The sequence below is a fragment of the Mustela erminea genome, chromosome 4 (assembly GCF_009829155.1).
Source record: "Mustela erminea isolate mMusErm1 chromosome 4, mMusErm1.Pri, whole genome shotgun sequence".
NCBI lineage: Eukaryota > Metazoa > Chordata > Mammalia > Carnivora > Mustelidae > Mustela > Mustela erminea.
The window spans coordinates 141,089,358-141,105,889 of NC_045617.1; the positions used below are offsets into that span (position 1 = coordinate 141,089,358).

The 16,532-nt window shown below is 45.4% G+C and overlaps 1 protein-coding gene and 1 long non-coding RNA gene across 5 annotated transcripts in view; one reads left to right on the plus strand and one right to left on the minus strand.

The window, feature by feature from the left end:
- Positions 1-16,532, minus strand: part of KIF13A (kinesin family member 13A) — a 204,700-nt gene that overhangs the window by 123,159 nt on the left and 65,009 nt on the right. The gene's annotated exons all lie outside the window — the stretch shown is intronic.
- On the plus strand, positions 1,034-8,077 carry LOC116589199. The gene is made up of 3 exons (XR_004285237.1): positions 1,034-1,128; positions 6,370-6,480; positions 7,433-8,077. It is a non-coding gene; the product is annotated as an uncharacterized LOC116589199 (long non-coding RNA).

Consider the following 16,532-nt stretch of genomic DNA (forward strand, 5'->3'; position numbering starts at 1 on the left):
AAAGCTATCCAACCTTCACTGACGTTCCAATGTGGTTTCCCTTATTCTTCTTAGGAAACCAATCTTATTTCAGCATTATAAATATTTTTTATATCCCTTTCACTTAGAAAGACAGCACATATGGGAATGGCAATATGCTTCTGCCTCGTTTTTCTGTGTTTCTCAGCACTATTTAAGAATAAATGGAGCCTGGATGGCTCAGTCCGTTAAGCACCGGACTCCTGTTTCCAGCTCCGCTCGTTATCTGAGGGTCATGAGATCGAGCCCCGTGTCGGGCTCTGTGCTGGGAGTAGAATCTGCTTAAGATTATTTCTTTCCCTCTCCCTCTGCTCCTTCCTCCCCTCTTCTCTCTCTCTCTTTTAAAAAAACAAAATGGAGACTGGGGAGCATGAGGAAAAGGGAAGTCACTAAATGGACCTGCTTCTATCCACATTTACTATAACCATTTAGTTTAGAACAAAGATCCTTACTAAATAAGGAAAAGCAAGTCTCTTCGTGAACCAAGACTATACTTCATTAACTGGTAAAGATTTCCTGAGATGTGAATTAAGAGACAAGCAACTAAGTCATCCTAATTCAGAACCATGATTTACTACCCCAATCCCCAGAGGCTACATGACATTTGCTGGTAGTTGTGAAGAAAAAATTTTCCAATATGAGTAATACTTATACTATAACTAAATATAGTATGCTACCCCTTGAAAAAAATGAATACGCTATTACAATGTAAAGATAAAAGTTTTCATGCATATATATGAAAAAGGATGAATAATATAAACCATCTATCAGAAACATCAAAATTCATATTTTTAAAAATTAAGGCCTTTGGTGATTGTATCCGTAAAGGCGTAACAAAGAGTTTCCTAAACTCTCAGTAAGGTCCAGCCTGTTACAGATGATGGCATGGCTCAGAAAGAGGCAACGTCCTTGGCCAAACATTCCATCAAGTACAAAGAACATCCCTTCACATCGACCTCACAGACCCACAGGCCGAGGCTTGATGCTGACTCATCAGAAAGTGGTTCCGTGGACACTCAGGGACCGGCCTGGGTAGCAACCAGAGCTCTTCACTGCCCACCTTCTCATTCATCTTCAAAAAAGTCCTTGTTTCTAATCACGCGATCCTCTGTAAGTTATCATGAGATTTTCGGTGTGTGTGTATTCCAAAGAAATAAACTGAGCACAATCTGATGATGTTTCAGAAGCCAACAAGGTTGTGTTTCTAGATCGCAGGATTTGGAGAGAAAGAAGGGATGCACTGTGGGGCTGGAACTCAATATTCCCTCAATAAATCTTAGCCGTTCTGTTTGTGGTCTCTGCGTGCCACGTCACCTGAGGACCACATGCAAAATGTAAAGAATGAAATAAAATAGAATGAGGGGGTTGGACTAGAATGTCTCCAACCTCTTCCTACTCAGGAACTGTTTCACAGTAATATATAATGTTAGAAACCCTGGTGGGAATTATTTGAGTCATTTCATAATTTTGTATGGTCCATGAAGAAGTGATTTTTACATGAAATGTACTATTTTCAGTAAGTGTATCATTTGAAAAAAATTTCCATAACATTTATTATATGTGAAAATAAATTTTAACTTCTCCCACTTTCGGAAAAGAAAAAGATGAAAGAAATTTTAAAAAAGAGGTGCTGATGTACCTGGATAGTAGCTCCACTTGGCCAAACACCAAAGCTGCCTTTCTCTCAGGATAAGCAAGTTAACGGATCTCTTCAAGGTTACTCAAACCAGGTATATTCACCACACTACCCCTGTCTTTTGCATGCCTTGATGCCATTTCTGTCTCCCCAGTTTGACCAAATTTCCCCACTTTGAGACACGGCTCAAAGCTCAATTCAATTATTTCAATTCCACAAGCATTGTTGAAGACCACCCTGGCCTTTACCACCGCTGACAGGATACCTCAGGATCTCTGTGGTCAACAAAACAGCTTAGCACTCCTTCGTGCACATCAAGTCCTGTAGCCTTCAGAAATTCTATCTTTGAATCTCGCGTAGCCTTAAAATTTCAACTCCCCAAAAGCACAGGTCACGTCACGTGCTACGTAGAAGAACTCAGAACTAATTTTTTACGTTATTGAGTCAAATATAATCCAGATGTGAAGATTTTCTTTGATTACCAGCACAATCCCAAAATTTGGTGGCAAGAAAATCTCGCCTGTTTTCAATGACTTATTTAAAAATAGATATTTCTGTAGACCAGCATTTCATATAGGGAAGTTCAATCGGAGGTTAACAAGGGTCAAACCCTCAACTAAATTCAGAAAGTGAATTTGATAGGACTAGAGGAGACACACACATGGAAACAGGACTGAAAAGATAAGGCAGACCTATACTGGGCCAGGTCTTGAAATGAAGAGTTTGTCCTTTAATAGGTAGTCTAGACAAGGAAAGATTAACAAACAACTGAAATAAAGCAGTATAAATAACGTATTACCACCATAACCCTATGTAGCTGTAGTGCTTTCGTCAAACCTCCCATTGGAAGATTTACAGGACAAGGCGTCTTCTGTTCACTATTTGCACCCCATCAACTACAGTTAGCTACTCAGAAGTTAGATGCCCAAACACCCCAATGTGCATGAGTCTTACATGAGTCAATACTTCAGGAGACGCAACAGATCAGTGTCTTCTGAAAGAGGGATTTCTCGTCCATGTGTTAACTACTTTACTGATTGGACATCGAAAACTGCCATAACCTCTATCTGAAAGATACAGAGTTAAATGACATCTGTCTCCTGGAGATGAGTCCAAGGACATATATTTCTTTCCTTCCTCCTTTTTTTTTTTTAAGTTTATTAGCAAAAGGCGTTTTTTAAGATGGTATCTTCACATGTTGAGACAATAGGCCTGGGCCTGGGCCTGGGCGTTTCTGAGCCCGAGTCAACGTGTATTAGATTTTTTTTTAATCTGCTCTTCTCACGATAGTTCGGCATCTCGGCTAACAAAGGATTGCTCCCTTCATTTTTTTGTTTTTGAACATTTTTTTAATTAACATATACTATATTACTGGTTTCAGGGGTACAGGTCTGTGATTCATCAATCTCACACAGTTCACAGCACTCACCATAGCACATGACCTCCCCAATGTCCATCACCCAGCCACCCTATCCCTCTCTCCTGTCCAGCAGCCCTCAGTTTGTTTCCTGAGATTAAGAGAGTTTTCTGGTTTGTCTCCCTCTCTGATTTCATCTTGTTTCATTTTTTCCTCTCTTCCCTTATGATCCTCTACCTTATTTCTTAAACTCCACATATCCGTAAGACCATATGGTAATTGTCTTTCTCTGACTGACTTATTTTGCTTAGCATAATATCCTCTAGTTCCATCCATGCTGTTTCAAATGGCAAGATTCCAACTTTTGATGGCTGCATACTATTCCACTGTGTATATATACCTCATTTTCTTTTTTTTTTTTTTTTTAAGATTTTATTTATTTGACAGAGAGAGATCACAAGTAGGCAGAAAGGCAGGCAGACAGAGAGAGAGGAGGAACAGGCTCCCTGCTAAGCAGAGAGCCTGATGTGGGACTTGATCTCAGGATTCGTGAGATCATGACCTGAGCCGAAAGCAGAGGCTTAACCCACTGAGCCACCCAGGCACCTTATACCTCATCTTCTTTATCCACTCATCTGCTGATGGACATCTAGGCTCTTTCCATAGTTTGGCTATTATGGACATTGCTGCTATAAACATTGGGGTGCCCCTTCTGATCATTATATTTATATCTTTGGGGTAAATACCTAGTAGTGTAATTGCTGGGTCACAGAGTAACTCTTCTTTCAACTTTCTGAGAAACTTCCAATACTGTTTTCCAGAGTGGCTGCACCAGCTTGCATTCCCACCAACAGTGTAGGAGGGTTCCCCTTTCTCTACATCCTTGCCAACATCTTGTCATTCCCTGACTTGTTAATTTTAGCCATTCTGACTGGTGTGAGGTGGTATCTCACTGTGGTTTTTATTTGTATTTTTCTGATGCCAACTAACGTTCAACACTTTTTCATTTGTCTGTTGGCCATTTGGATGTCTTCTTTGCAGAAATGTCTGTTCAAGTCTTCTGCCCATTTCTTGATTGGATTATTTGTTCTTTGGGTGTTGACTTTGATAAGTTCTTTACACATTTTGAATACTAGCCCTTTATCTGATATGTCATTTGTAAATATCTGCTCCCATTCGTTCTTTGGTTTTGTTTACTGTTTCCTTTGCTATCCAAAAGCTTTTGACCTTGATGATGTCCCAATAGTTCACTTTTGACCTTGTTTCCCTTGCCTTTGGCAATGTGCCTAGGAAGAAGTTGCAGGGCTGAGGTTGAAGGGGTTTCTGCCTGTGTTCTCCTCAAGGATTTTGATGGATTCCTGTCTCACATTTAGGTCATTTATACATTCGAGTCTATTCTTGTGTGTGGTGTAAGGAAATGGGTCAATTTCATTCTTCTACATGTGTCTGTCCAATTTTCCCAACACCATTTGTTGAAGAGACTGACTTTTTTCCATTGGACATTCTTTCCTGCTTTCTCAAAGATTAGTTGACCACAGAGTTGAGGGTCTATTTCTGGGCTCTCTATTCTGTTCCATTGATCTATGTGTCTGATTTTGTGCCAGTACCATATTGTCTTGATGATGACAGTTTTGTAATAGAGCTTGAAGTCTGGAATTGTGAGGCTACCAGCTTTGCTTTTCTTTTTCAACATTCCTCTGGCTATTTGGGGTCTTTTCTGGTTCCATACAAATTTTAGGATTATTTGTTCCATTTCTTTAAAAAAGTTGATGGTATTTTGATAGGGATTGCATTAAATGTGTAGACTGCTGTAGGTAGCATAGATGTTTTCACAATATTTTTCTTCCAATCCATGAGCATGGAACATTTTTCCATTTCTTTCTGTCTTTTTCAATTTCTTTCTTAATTGTTCTATAGTTTCCTGAATATAGATTCTTTGTTTCTTTGGTTAGATTTATTCCTAGGTACATTATGGTTTTGGGTGCAATTGTAAATGGGATTAACTCTGTAATTTCTCTTTCTTATTGTTGGTATACAGAAATGTAACTGATTTCTGTGCACTGATTTTATATTCTGCCACTTTTACTGAATTCCTGTATGAATCATGGGGAAAAAGACATGAATTCTATGTGCTGTATTCCTCTAGCACTGGAGTTTTGGCAGTTCTCATTAATCAGTAAACTTGGTCTTAGCTGGATGTTCTTGCTGATTTTCTGGAGGAGGTTTCAGTGATTCTCAAATGTCTTTGTCAAAGATGGAACTGCACTACCCTTGCCAGGGGCCAGAGGCTAAGTAATCTGCTTCCCTGAACACTTTCCACACAGCTCGGGAGGACAAGAATGAAGACGGCAGTCTCCCAGTCTCTGGCCGTGGAGGAGCTGAGCGCTCGGGGAGGGGTGGGGGTGGGGCTCTTCAGTGCACCCTCAGAGAAAGGCCGTCAGTCCCTCCTGTCTCCCTGGTCTCCAGCAGCACTCTGTGCTCACCTGGCCTGTGACTGAGTGTTTCTATCTCTGGCGCACGGCCCTGCTTCGAGTCTCCAAAGCCAGCAGACTCCTGCTGTGCACTCCCACGCCGCTCCTCTCGGAGAAGGAAGGAGGGGGTCTCTCTGGATCCGCCACTTTCGGGGTCTCTGACTGACGAGTAGTGCCCTGTGTCTCGCATCACAGTTTAAGGTAACCCTGAGCTGAGAGCCTACTCCTCGGCTCCGTCTCTGCCGCCGGCTTCCCCACTCCGATACCTGCGAGCTCTGCCGCCCTCAGGCATCCCTGGGCTTTCCGTGACCCCACGGATCCAGAGACCACACTGTCCCCGCAAGAGCTCCACCCACCGCTGAGCCTCTGGAGAGACGTCCCTCAGTGGAACCGACTGCTAAAAGTTCTGATTTTGGTTCTCCGCTGCTCTCCCACTTGCTGGGAGCCGGCAGACGTTTGGAAGGAGGCCTCCGTAAGCCCCGCTGACTGGCACACACCACACGCCCGGCCTCCCCACCACGACGGCTGGGTGCCGTGGGGTGACTACACAGTACTCCCCTCGCAGACCGTAAGACTGACCTGAGGAGGATGGAGACTAAAACGGCTTTAATTATCTTAAATTAATACATTGTGAGCTTAAAATTTTAACTTCAAATCATGTGTAATAAAATCCCAATAATCTGACTATTCCTTCCCAGAAAGCAGCTTCTTTTAAAAAAAAATATCAGTCCACTTCACCTGCTTTCATTTGCCATAAAACTCAAAAAGAAAAGCAATTCGTTTTACACCGGAACAGAAAGACTTGCGGTTTGATTTTCTCCTTTTTTGGTGTATTTGCATTATGTCCTTAGGGCATGACCACATGGAATTTCTTTCTTTTTTTTAAGAATTTATTTTTGAGTCATCTCTACAACCAACACAGGGCTTGAACTTACAACCCTGAGATCAAGCGTCAGACGCTCCACCGACAGAGCCGGCCCAGAACCCCTGCAATTTCTGTAAGTAAAACAGGACAGTGGTGAAGGATCAGGACTGGGAGCCAGACAACTCTAGCTCTGCCACCATCTGTGTTGACGTTGGGCATGTTTATTCAATGCCTCTGAGCCTCAGTTTCTGTGTCAATAAAATAGGGATAGAAAAGCAATCCTTCAGGGCTGTTGAAGGATAACATGTGGCCCCAAGGCCAACATCACTCACCATTAGCAGCCAGTCATCAATCAATAAATGTTAGATGCTAGTGCTGTTCTTACAACAAACATCTGTCCAGGAGGACGCACGCAAAATGCCAACATAGCTCAAACTCTGTTTCATCTAGGAAAAAGTTACTGAGAGCTGAAGAATGAGAGCACTTTTTTTTTTTTTTTTTTGATTAAAGAGAAAATTCATGTCATTAAAAGTAACGCTCTACAAGCAGGGAGAGCAGAACGTTGTAACTGTTAGAGCACAACCGACAGATACATGGATGTCATTACACTCTCTTTAGAAAGTTCAAAATGTTCAAATGTTTTCAGTGTTCAGACATGAGTCTTCGAGAAAAAAGAACCCTTAGGCATTACACTGAATACGGTGCGTACTGAGTCCCAGATGTCTTCGCTGGGGAGAGGAGAATGGCACGGAGGGCCGGCGGCGGTGCGGACCAGCGCAACCAGCGCCAGGTCGGGGGACCCCAGACTCTGCAAGGGGCCCTGCCGTTCTGCTTGCTGCAGTGCTGGGGGCCCCGCGGGTGCCTACCACTGATGCCACAGTGATCTGTGCCTACGACATCACTTCTAAGACAGGATTTTATCCTTTAAGAAAAAAAAAAGTTTTTTGTTTTTTTTGTTTTTTTTTTTTTAAAAAAACATGTATAATGAAGGGAAAAAACAGAAAGAAAACCCTTTGGAGATCACTAGATAAGTAAGTATAAAGTTGGACACTTTCCTAAGAACGAAACTATATTAAATTTTCCAGAAAAAACTCAAGAGCAGGTGGGTGAGGGCCGACAGGGGAGCCCACCTCATCAAGCGGATCACACCAGAACTGCGGCCTTGACCTCCGGATGAAGGAAACTCCCGTGACAGCTGGCAAAGTGGCCACAGGGATAACGAGGCACATTTGTAAGAGTCCTTATTTTAAAAGTGACCTTGTATTTACAAACTTGCCATTTATTTTTGCAGTCTGTGAAGTAAATGCCTCCGGCTGAAGGCCATGAAGCACTGCTGAAGGACAGGAAAACTGGCAGCGAAAGGGCAGAGGTCAGCAGGAGAACCAGAACCCAGGCGGCAAACAGAGTCGCTTCCCTCTCCTACCGACGCCAGAGGCGCCCTACAGGCCAGGACGCATGTTCACAGTTCCCTCCTGAAGTCCACTAAAGAACCGCGACACAAGGGGATTTAAAACAGAACAAAAGCTGCTTTCTGTTAGTCACTGTCCAGAGCATCTTCTGCAATAAAGACGTATCAACTTTACAGCAGAAGCGATAAACTTCTGAGATACAGTAATACCAAAACCTTACAATGAGCATGGGAGGTTTCCTTATTCAATTCAGGTCTTATAAAATTAGTGGTATTATTTTAAAATTCTGATGATTCCCAAAAAAGCCTTAGGGTTCTAAGAGTATGCAAATATAATACAATAAAATGCTAAATTTTTAAATCCTTGCTTGCTTTCTGCACAACTGTGTATAATCTGTCTGCCACCTAGCAAGACGTGACTTGTAACGATCCAGGCCAGACCGTTTCCACTCAGTTAGCAGGAAGACATGCAGTGAGGACCCTCTACCTGGAACTGACTAAAGCCCGTTGGTGTCCATCAAATGGCTGGCAAATCATTTTTGTCCATGCAGTCCGGTTAAAGGACCCAGTCAACCAGCCAATGGATTACCAACCGGAGACCAGGTTCACCTCTGTTATATCACAAGGAACTGTAAATATGCTTCTAATAAAAATTTTGTTGGCTAAATTTTTTTTTTTTTAATAAAACTAAAGGCATTCAAGTTGACCCTAAAATCTAAAAACCCCCACCTCAGAGGAAGGGAGAGAGCTAGAGGTTGAACCAATCACCGAGGGCCCGTGCTTAATCAACCCTGCCCTCATCAGTCATCATGAGCCTTCACAGCATCCTAACAGGTGGGGTTCAGAGCGTGGCCAGCTTGTAGCTGGACATGCCGGGAGGGAGGCTTCCCCAGAGCGGGACATGGACACTGTGTGCCCCTTCCCATGCATCCGGCCCCATGCATCTCCTCCATCGGCCGTTTGAGCTACATCAGGATAATAATGATAAACATGATACACTGACAAACTCATAAACAGACTGTTCCTGAGTTCTTTGACCTTCTGTAGTGAATTATCACACCCGAGGACAGGGTGATAGCTCAGTCAGAATGGCAGGTGACAACCCCGGACTCACACTGGCATCTGAGGTGGGGACAGAGGAGGAGGACAAGCTTGTGGGGCTGAGCCCCACACCGGTGGGATCTGACAGTGACTCCAGGTAGGCAGGTGTCAGAACTGCACCGGACTGCAGGATGCCGCGCTGGTGTACACAGAGAACAGGACCACTGGCTGGCCTGGGGAAACCCGCCACCTTCGGTGGCCGGAAGTACTGACAAGAGAGAGCAAAACACTGTTGTTGCCCTTCTCACAGTTACTACCTGGGTCAGTCTGGAAATCTCCCCCAGCCCCGTGCTCCCCACAGAGCAGTCGGAGGGTGGGTGGTGGTCTGTGAACTCTTACCAGTCCTGGAGGAGTTACAGATCTCCTCCGAGGTCCTGGCCAAGCTCTGCCTCCTTTAGAGGTAAAATGCTAGGATCCAGTCCCAACTCCTTACAAAAGTATCCGTCTCTGAGGGACCGGTATTAAAAAGGAAACCGTCTATTGCAAGTTGGTTTTTTTTGGGTTTTTTTTGTTTGTTTTTTTAATTGCTACCCAGAAGCCAAGTAGAAGTTTCAGAGGAAAGTTTCATTTGTATATAATCAACTGGTTAATTTCTATATAATCATACACACACACACACACACATACACACACATATGTATGTGCATGTATAATTTCTATCTAATCATCTGGTTAATATAAAAAAAAGATTCCAATAAAATGCAAAGTTTGAGGTGAGTACACAAGTGCATCCACAGAGTTTTAACCCAACATGACGTTTTAATCCAACACAATGATACTCCTATGGTCTATATACATATCTCCAAGATGACGAAGGGTGCACAAAGCACTGGAAAGTTGTACAAGTGACCCATGATTACAGGTGATTGCTATCATCAATAACAGATTCCCTGCCTTTTTTCCTAATATTGTCAAGGAAAGTCACACCCGAGTTGTTTCTCCTGAAGTCACACCCGAATTGTTTCCCCTAACAAAATGCTGACTACAGCTGACTATAAAGGCTGACTACAGCTGTGGATTGAGGTCCCCGGGGAAACCCCTGGGCAGGGTCACCCCTGTGGAGCACTCTTCACGGAGCTCCTGCCCCGCTCCGCCACCACCACCCCCCCCCATCGCCATAGTGGCAATTCCCAGCCGGGCAAAACCTGGCAAGGACTCACACTGGCTTAACCAAAACAAAATCAAGCAGAGAAAACATGGCTCTTGGGCAATTTCCTTGCTGTGTCTTCAAAAGCATCATGCAGAGAGGCTTTCAGAAAAAATTGCAGCACAAAGTGCCAATTCTTGACTTAAAATCAAGAATTAAGCACCTCTGTGAAGCCCTTCTTAGGCTAAATTCTCAGTCTATCTGCTACTAACAGACTTGACCCCAATTAAGATGCTTCTACATGAGGGGGTCCTACATCACGCTACATGCCACAACTTCACCAGAGCAGGGATAGTAGCTGACTATCCTACTGGGGCAGACAGTGGCACGTTATGAGTCTAGCCCAGGGTGGCCGTGAACAGCAGGGATCCACAAGCCCCGGCCCCATTCTTTGTTCCCACCACTTTCTACTGATGGGGACTTAGATGTGGGGACTAAAGGAATCAATGTACATGAAGCCCTTCGAAACAGTGGAGTTACAGAGAGGATTCACGAATCTCGCACTGTCAGCCGTGTGTTGCACCTGTAATCCTCTCTTTCCCCCACCACTGAATGAGCTGCTGCCCTGACAACAGATGCTGATGGACTTCGAGAGCCTAAAGGACCCGCCACCTCGAGGGCTGTGGGACCAAGACACCCTGACTCAGCAGCCCACATACACTGTCAGACATCTGTGCGGGACCACTTAATTTCAGAGTCACACTGGGTCCAAGCACGAAGGCGTGAAAACTACAATTCCAGTAATTCCCATCTCTGATATACGGAAGACGTTTGAGGAGCAGGACGACATCCCTCATCCCTATCTACAATACAGACACAGGAGCTGCTTCCGAGCCCCTGGCAATAATGTGTCTGTGGCAAGCATTCATGGCAATGTGATCCTATTAGGAAGCATGAGGGCTTTTTTGCACCCTTCACCATGGACAGTAAACTAAAGCCCATGAGTATCTCACAGCATTTCAGGCAGGATCCACGGACTGATCTTAAATCATATTCAAACTCGGCACTACAAAGAAATGAGCTCTCAAGCCACAAAAAGACATGGAAGAAGCGTAAATGCATATTACTAAGGGAAAGAATCCAGTCTGAAAAGTCTACATAGAGAATGATTTCAACTCGATGACGTTCTGGAAAAGGCAAAGCTATGGTGACAGCAGAAAGATCAGTGGTTGCCATGGGTTGCTGGGGTTGGGGGAGAGGGGTCGATAAAAGCACAGATTTCTAGGGCAGTGACAGTATCATGAATGACAGGATGATGGATTTATGTCACTGTACATTAGTCCAAACCCACAGTGTACAACACCAAGAGTGAACCTGACCTAATAACAACTATATACTTCAGGTGGTTACAATGTGTCAATGGAGGTTCATCCACTGCAACAAATGGACCACTCTGGGGGAGGGCATGGAGGCGGAGGGAGGCAAGGGGTATATGGGAAATCTCTGTCTTCCTCTCAATTTTGCTGCGAACCTTAAATAGCTCTTGAAATATTTTTATAAAAAAAAAATTTTTTTTAACCTAAGGCAAAACAAACACCTAACCACATTGCAAGTCTACCTCCCTGTAAACAATGCTGGTCACCATCCCACAGCACAAGTGTCTACAGGCAAAGTGTGAGACTGAGTCACGGTTTCAGACTGCTAAAATAAGGCTGCAATCATGCTACAAAGCCCCTGAGGACAGCTGCCCCGTCTGGATCATTTTTATTACCCCATACAACTAAATAGTGTTTTCTTTGCATGTACTATTTTATATGGTTGGAAACCAACAAGTCTTTAATCCGGTAGGCAAAGTCACAGCATGGACCTCATGAACATCATTATGGTGGAATTTCTGAGAATCAAATGGTCTCAAAACTACAAAGGAAATCTGATTATTTGTGAAAGAGGCTGAGAGATTCAAAACAACAGGAAAGTGCTCACTTTGGCAGCACAGGGATGAAACAACAGGTAAGTCCGAGTAAATGGACAGGTGAAGAAAATGTCTTTAGTCTGAGATTCCAAGACACAAACAAGAGGCTTTGAGTTTAGCAGATTCTCCCCCTAACAATGCTGGGAATTGTGAGTAAATGAGCAACAACAGTACTGCATTAGCAACTTAGTTCTCTCCTTCAAAAGACATCAAGCCAGCGGAGGGGACGGGGGTGGGGGGGGCGGCATCTGTTCATCTGTTACACAGACTAAACATAATCTCAGTCAGACGAGTTATTAACAAAGCCACCATTATTAATCCACCCCCTGAATGGGCCAGATCAATCTCAGATAGAAACACAAAATTGTCTACAGCAGGACACTACACCCATCCCTTCATGGGGCTGCCACTGGGCTTGGTAAGGATGTCCCCAAGGCCACCAGTGACTGATTCCAGAATACGTTACTCATGTATTTTACTGGGAGAAGGGAACTACTATTTCATTGCACACGGTTCTCAACAGCTTCCTGGATTTGCTCAGTCCTCACTACAAGGTGAGGTCAAACTGATTAGCCCCATTCCCACATTAGTCGACTGCCCACAAGACTGACGAAATGGCAAAGCCAGGATCAAGACCTGGTTCTGGATCTCTCTACCTCTCCCTCTGTCCCTCCAGTTTATGCTTTCAAATAACATCACATCACATCACATCACATCACATACCATTTCCTACCATTCTTCTGGTTTAATGTCCTACAATGACTCCTATTGTACTTGGAAGAAATATCAAACGTCTGCAGGACACGGCCTTTGTTCCCTTTGTGTGGCTTCCCCTTTCCTCTTTCTGTCCACTGAGGACTCCTGAAACTCCCTCCTGCCTCAGAGTCGTCACATAAGCTGCTCTGTGTGCCAGGAATGTTCTTGCTCACACGTGACACAAATGTCACCCCCCAGAGAGGCTGTGCCTGAGCTCCCCGTCTCAAACTCGCCGGATACTCATGACCAGTCCTCCTCAGGGCACCTGTCCACTTCAAGGGACGCTACAGGGGGACTGTACCTGTGCCTCCTGGCCACACCACCTCCTATGCCTACCACGTGCTGGGCGTTGGGTCTGGTCAGAGACACCATCTCCTGCCCACTCCGAGTGCCCCCAGGCAGAGGCTGGGTCTCTGCTTTCCTGCCCAGTCTGCATCGTGCTTGAAATGCAGGAGAGCATAAAGGTTTACGGGAAGTGACAAACACATGCAGAAAAATCACCTCAGAACTCTCTAGCAGAGAGACTGGAGATGCTCTCAGGGCCATTTCTGACAGCCACGCTGAGCACATGGCCTAGTTTTAGAGGAATAACTGGCTACTTTTATTTTACTACTGCAGAAAAGCGACTGTTTTATTCTGGCTAACCACTGACTTGAAAGTCCTCTTAATATGCATGTGTTTACTGGCTTCTTTACTGGGTTACCTGATAGCTCTGGCTATCTGGTTATCTGGCCCAGCAGTGGGCCTCAGGGGGCACACGTGTCCGATGAACTGGCTGGACCGCCGTCCTCTGGGCTGCTTTCCTACAGGGCAGAGGCATCCCTCAGAGAAGCAAGCACACATGTCCCAGGGCGCTGCACAAGAAGCCCCCTCTCCTGGCCTCGCCCCCCCGTGGCTGCCGCGCCTCTCAGGGCGCCTTCCTCATCCCCCATGTGAGTGAGGCTACGGCCAGCACCACCTCTGGGCATCCGGCCCTCTCACTGTCCAGAGCACTGTGTGCGCCACCCCCCTGCCCCCGAAGCACCGCCGGCCACTGGAAACCATCCCATGGTCTACCTGCCTGCTCATCTACGCGTCCTCTTTCCCTGCGTCGGTCGGCTGTACGATCATGGCAATAGTGGCTTTGTCTCGTTCCTTGTTACGCTCCCAGCGCCCAGACCACAGTCAGGCACACTACCAATTAAGTGGATAAGTGACGACTACCTGTGGTCCCTGCTCACATCACCAGGTCACTGTAAACATTTGGGACAGTGGTGGTGTTTCCCTGAATAACTCTAGGCTCTGGCGTTTAAGTACCAACCAGAGCTAGACGCAGTTCTGTGTCCTCCCACAGGCTTTACGGGGGAAAATTTCAAATACACACAAAGGGAGAGGCAACAGACTGGTACAACATCACACAGCATCACACCTCGTCCCGCTGTATGACAACATAACATGAAGAGCCCATCTTCAACAGTTATCAGCACGTGGCCAGTCCAGAGATGGGCCTTGAGAGAATTTTGAAAGTTATACTAACGCCCAAGCCAAGGTGGGTTTGTGTCCAGTTTGGAAAAGCAATCAGCAGATTATAAATCTCCAAAGGGCTCACAACATTTTAGGCAATACTGAGAATAGGAAGCGCTCCCTGGTCTAGGGCCTTGACCCTCCTGTATCCAGAAGAAATCCTTTGAGCACCAGAAACCGATGTTCCCCAGCCCTGAGGGGTCAGCGCCATCTCCACTCCTGACATCAATCCCACCTGGTTTACTCACTCCAGTGTCACCTCCAATGTCACCTCCATTAGCCAGTTTCCAGCACACAGCGGAGAGGACAGCCAACCTGCGAGGCAGGGAAAGGAGGCGGCAGCGGGACAGGGCCTCCCGACAAGCCCAACACTGTGACAGGAGCCAGGAAGCTGGGAGCAGCCCAAGCTCCTGTCACCACAGGGAAGATCATGGATGCTCACGGTCACGCCCAGCAGCCTCCGGCCTCCGCTTCCAACAGGCTGGGAAGTGGGGCAAAGTCATTGCACTCTGGTGTTTGAAGGAATAAGCTCCAGCTATCTGAAAAACTGACTTCCATTAAAATTAAAACTCATAGGAAAACGCCACCAGTAGAGAAAACCGAAAAAAATTTACTGGATTGAGATTCTAGCCAATTTTCAATTGTCTGGGATTGAGTTTCCCGGGGTTTTGTTTCGGTATTTTGGTAGAAAAGGTGTAATTACACGTAGCTTCATTCAGTCTCTGTCACTGTTACATGTTTGAGGCCCAGAAATCACAGACCAGGGACCAACAGAAGAAAACGTACTCCCTGCAAGGTACAACCGGCATCCTAACGCGCTCACATCAGAGGCCTTACACCTGTCGGAAAACACATCTTAAACAAACACAACAACAACGACGATAAATCCGTGTCCTTCGCAGCTTCCGCGTCACTTCTTCCCACTTACCCAAAGAGGAGGGCGGACAGAGGAGAAAGGGAGGACACTTGTGTGTTCCACAGCCACCGGGGAGAACAGTCTTTGTCTCTTAGATTTTATGTATCCATTTGAGAGAGAGGCCGCGCCTGAGATGGGGGAGCAGCAGGGGGCGGGGGGGGGAGCAGACTCCCCGCTGAGCAGGGACCTGCCGCAGGACTCGATCCCAGGACCCAGAGATCATGACCTGAGCCGGAGGCAGACGCTTAACCTACTGAGCCGCCCAGGCGCCCCAGAAAAATCATTTTCATTACTATTTTTATACACAAAATCTTGCTCTGCCTGGAGGCATTCACAAAAAGATTATCTTGGTCCGGGGCCTCTTTGTTACTCTCCTACTTTTGTGGAATATACTACCAAGGGCAAAGAATATCCTTTAAAACCTGAGACCTTATTCTCCCTGTCCATTTACAAAACCACTGCACTGTACTCTCATTCACACACACACACACACACACACAAAACTACTTGCCTACGTATTCTAAAGTGAAATGAAAGTAAGTCTGCCCTTAAAGTTCCCATCCTCAATGTTAATGGACTCATCATAAACTACCAGAAAATCCCACAGCAATCCTGAGATTATCTACGCAGACGGAACCGGTATAAACAGTGGTAGATGTAACCAGTGTAAACAGTGGAGAATATAATAAAGATGGCTTTCCCAAAGAGTATTCAGAGAAGGACTACTACGGCAAGATCTACTGGGGAAGGGCAGAATTCTATAATCAAACATGTTTAGGGGCGCCTGGGTGGCTCAGTCTTTAGATGTCTGCCTTCAGCTCAGGTCATGATCCAACATCTTAGGATCGGGCCCCACATCGGGCTCCCTGCTCGGTAGGAAGCCTGCTTCTCCCTCTCCCACTCCCCTTGCTTGTGTTCCCGCTCTCGCTGTGTCTCTCTCTGTCAAATAAATAAATAAAATCTTTAAAAAAAAAAAAAACCAAAAAAGTGTTTCTGAACTGCTTCTACTAGCTCCTCATTTAAATTCACCAAAAAAAAAAAAAAAGGAAAAAAGAAATAAATATTCACGAAGCAGGACAACGTGTCAAAGGCTTTAGGCAGTCCTGTAGCGAAGAAACTGATTTATTTTTACTGCAGAGCCATTTTTCCCTCCGTGGCAACCATTAATGGCGAGGGAGCAGAAGGCAGCTGGGGACAAAGCACCAGCTGACACCCTGCAACCCAGTCCTGGGTGGCACAGGTGTGACATTCCTCCGTGAAGCTCTCAACATCTTAATGTTAATGCCTTTCTAGAGGGGAAAAACTACCTTAACTTGACAATGGCAAGGGCTCTTTAACATACGAAAATCCTTTTTGAAAACCTCCCGTTTCCTGACCTCCCCCAGCTTCCCAGCTTATAACCAGCCACCCCCACAGACCCAGGGCAGCAGCTCTTTCAGTCC